Consider the following 4,389-nt stretch of genomic DNA (forward strand, 5'->3'; position numbering starts at 1 on the left):
ACTTTGCATTATTCTTTGAGGAACAGCAGAGCTCCACACCTTAATCTATGGAGTGCAGAAACTCTACCGTATGAAAATACATAAGTGAAGGTCCAGGCATGGCCGAGATGGCCAGCCCCCTAAACGAGATCAATAGTCTCCTAAGATGAACAATGGATTAAAACTGAGACCAAAGATGCCTAATACAATAGTAAGAGGTCCTATTTATAATAAACTAGCTACTAGGGTTTACATGAGTAAGTATTTGATGTATAAATCCACTTCCGGGGCCCACTTGGTGTGTGTTTGGGCTGAGCTTAAGTGTTGCACGTGCAGAGGCCATTTGTGGAGTTGAACGCCAGTTTTTGTGCCAGTTTGGGCGTTCAACTCTGGTTTTGGATCCTTTTCTGGCGCTGGACGCCAGATTTGGGCAGAAGGCTGGCGTTGAACGCCAGTTTACGTCGTCTATTCTTGGCCAAAGTATGGACTGTTATATATTGCTGGAAAGCCCTGGATGTCTACTTTCCAACGCAATTGGAAGCGCGCCATTTCGAGTTCTGTAGCTCCAGAAAATCCACTTTGAGTGCAGGGAGGTCAGAATCCAACAGCATTAGCAGTCCTTCTTCAACCTCTGAATCTGATTTCTGCTCAAGTCCCTCAATTTCAGCCAGAAAATACCTGAAATCACAGAAAAACACACAAACTCATAGTAAAGTCCAGAAATGTGAATTTAACATAAAAACTAATGAAAACATCCCTAAAAGTAACTAGATCCTACTAAAAACATACTAAAAACAATGCCAAAAAGCGTATAAATTATCCGCTCATCAAGCAGCATCCTCTGATCCGGAAGATTCGACCTTGTCTTTGCTGATTTGAGTAGGATCGCCAAGAGAATGGACTGTTATGCACTCCACCCTTCATCAGATTGGATGACCACGGTCAATGGTGTTCAATCTGTAGCAGAGAAGATCAATGACCATGGACTATGGCGTTGATCACATACAGCCTGCCATAGAAGAAGATCATTCACAAGCAAGGAAGATAGTAGTACTAGAGTTAATTTAGAAAGACAAAGCAACACCAATTCTTCAACATATCCCTATTGCTGATTCTAAAAGTCCTAATACAATTCCATATCCAACAACCTTCTAATCTGCTTGACTAAGACCTGCAAGATAACCATAGCTTGCTTCCAACCATATTCCTCGTGGGATCGACTCTGACTCGCTCAAGTATTACTTGGACGACCCAATGCACTTGCTGGTACAACAGTACAAAAGTGTGGGGATTTGTGCTACCAGTGGAAATGGAGGTGCCCCTATCACCATCCTTTGGCCATTGGATGTGGCGATCCCGTACCCCCTTATTCATCTTTGAATGCACCGAGTCAATTTTCTTTTTGTAGTTAGTTGTTGCATGATAGATTGCATGATAACTAGAGTTTGTACATATTATACCCATCCTTGTGTTAGGACTACTTGGTTGAAGTGATGACTTCTTTCCCAAGAAAATTGTTTTAGGGCACCCCACCAATTTGAATAAAAAATTTTTATGGTTCTTGTTTGAAGGAATTAATTTTGGAACATGATTTTAGAGCTAGAACACACATGGCTAGTGAAGTTTTGAGCCTAATTGATTGGTTATATTTTATCAACCAATATTTTATTTTGGTGTGTGTTGTTCTCTTTAAGATTGTGATCTTTGTCTTGCTTGATTCTATATGTCTATTGTTCAATGTATGTATGTATGTATGTGATTGAGGCCTTTGTTTCATTAAAGCCCACATACTTAAATGGCCTTACCTTTTCATCATCCTTTGCAAACTAATGTTGAGCCTATTTGACCCCTTTTGTTCTCTATTTTAGCACATCACTAACTCTAAGCGAAAAACAATGAATGTCCTTAATTTAAATCCTTGGTTAGCTTAGACTAGTGAGATTGTGCACAATTTAAGTGTAGGAAAATTTGGTTTGGAAACATTTGGTTTGTGAATTGGGTATTTTATACTTTTTTGTTAAAATGTGAAAAATTGTGGGCACATATTCATGCATTTAATACTTTAATCATACACATTAATCTCTTGTATATATTCTCTACCATATATATACATGTATAAAAATAGAAAATAAAAATAAAAACAAAATAAAAGAAAAATAAAAACAAAAAAAAAGAGAGGAAAAGAAAAAGAGAAAAATAAAGCAATAAAAAAGGGACACAAATGGCCCAAGGTAAACGGTGATAGCGATGCATATGAATTGTGTAAAAATTAGGATGCATGAATATGTAGGAAAGATAGTTAATGGGTAGTTAGGCTTGCATTTTGATTACATTGATTGTTTTAGGTTAGGTGGGGAAATTTGGGCTAATCAAGGATCCAAATTCTAGTCCACTTGACCAAATAATAATCCCACCTTAACCCTAACCCCATTACAACCCATGAAAACACCTCTTGATATGTGTAGTCATGCATTGAATATATGTTGATTGGTAGAGGAAGAGAAATCCTTAGAAAGTAAGATTGGTAGAGAATGGAGAGAATCGACCCACAAACACTAGGGAGATTAGAGTGTAAACACTTCCGGTGAGGGTTCAACGCTTAATCCCTTGTTCTTTTCTTTCACGAGCTTTCTTCTTTCAAGATTGTTTATGCTTCATTTTGATATTTGAATTGGTGAAATTCATGAATCATCATACTCTCTTAGCCCTACATGTTCATATACGTTCTTGGAGATTGATTCATTTTTAACCAAATAGGTAGAAGCATTTTGAATATAGTTGCATTCATGAAGATACGTCGTATCTCATAAGTCTTTGATGGTGGCGAAATACCGTCGGTAAGGAATTTCACAAGATTTCCGCGTTGCAAGTATAGCCCTCAACCGACAAATAATCCGCGAATCAAATTTCGAAGGAATTGGTTGTCACAAGTTCAACCCCAATAAAAGTAACTAAAGTATTCAAACCTCGGGTCGTCTCACAAGAAATGGGCAAACATGTGCATCAACGTTGGTTAGAATTCCAGGGTTGCAAATCATGAGCAAGAAATTAAACTAAGAATCCTAACAAGTAAGTAATCTTGAAGTGCAAGAAACTAATTCAAATAACTAAAGAAAGATGTGAGAAATTCCAAACAAATAAGGTAACATCCAATAAAAGTCTACTCTAAAACTAAACAAATAACTATGACTAAGACAAAGCAATTAGGATTTTTGGGTTTTCAAATATGAATGATAAAGCAACTCTTGGCTAGTCATGGGAATTGAGGTCACTATCCTTGTCTAATAACCATATCTTGACAATTATGGGGAACCAAACTCATTAAGTCTACTTCTATACTTGAAGTATGTTAAATGGTTTAGTCAACATCAACCCATAAGGTCCAACCTAGCTACCAATTAACTTAGTAGTAGGCTAGTGTCAATGGCTATCAAGTTGACCACTAAGGGTTCCCAAAACATCAAATCCATTAGACCCAATGACTCAAGTTTACCCAATTCCCTTAGCCTAGGCCAAGAGTAAAGAGAACTACTCCATAATCAAAGGAAACATTTCATCAAACACATGGTAAGCATTACTAAAAGACATATTCAAAGTGCAATTAAATTGAAATTAAAAAGTACCCACTAATAATTATCAACATACAATTACTCAAACAATACAATTAATCATGAAAATCATCAATGTAACATTAGCATTTCAAGATTCACAAGATTCATGAAATGTGTATAAAATGACAATTGACAATAAAACATAAAACTAACACAAGATCTAAACAAAATTATGCTAAGGAATTCAAATTAAGCAATCAAAACTAGTAATTAACAAGATCCAATTCAGAATTCAACAAGGGAAGATAAAATCAAACTAGATCTAGAGAGGAACAATGGTTTCTCTCTCTAGAAGAACAAAAACCAAAAACTAGCTAAAAATTGTGTCTAAGTGTGAATGAATGATCCCCCCTTTCCCCCTAGCATCCTTGGGTCTTTTCCATGCAGAACCGGCTTGAATTTGGGCCTCTTGAGCCTCAGAAAGTGCCAGGCACGATTTCCTTTAATGAGGTCACGTGCAGCTTATCGCGCATACGCGCCATGCGTGCGTGCGCGCCGATTGATTTGTGATCCACGCGTGCGCGCCATGTATGCGTGTGCACTGGTGTGGATTTCCCTAATCTGCGTGGATGCGCCGATCTTTGCACACCGCTTCCAGCTGTCCCCATCCACGCGTGCAGGCGAGGTGCACGTGCGCGCCCATGCTGAAATTTCCAAAATCCAAATCTTCGTGTTCCTTCCTCTTGTCCATGCTTTTTTTCTCTCTTCTAGGCCATTCTTGCCCCATAAATTATGAAATCACTCAACAAACACGTCACGAAATGGAATGCTAATAAAAGAGGATCAATATATAGCAATT

Source organism: Arachis ipaensis, chromosome B10, assembly GCF_059453495.1.
Source record: "Arachis ipaensis isolate K30076 ecotype BB chromosome B10, ASM5945349v1, whole genome shotgun sequence".
Classification (NCBI taxonomy): domain Eukaryota; kingdom Viridiplantae; phylum Streptophyta; class Magnoliopsida; order Fabales; family Fabaceae; genus Arachis; species Arachis ipaensis.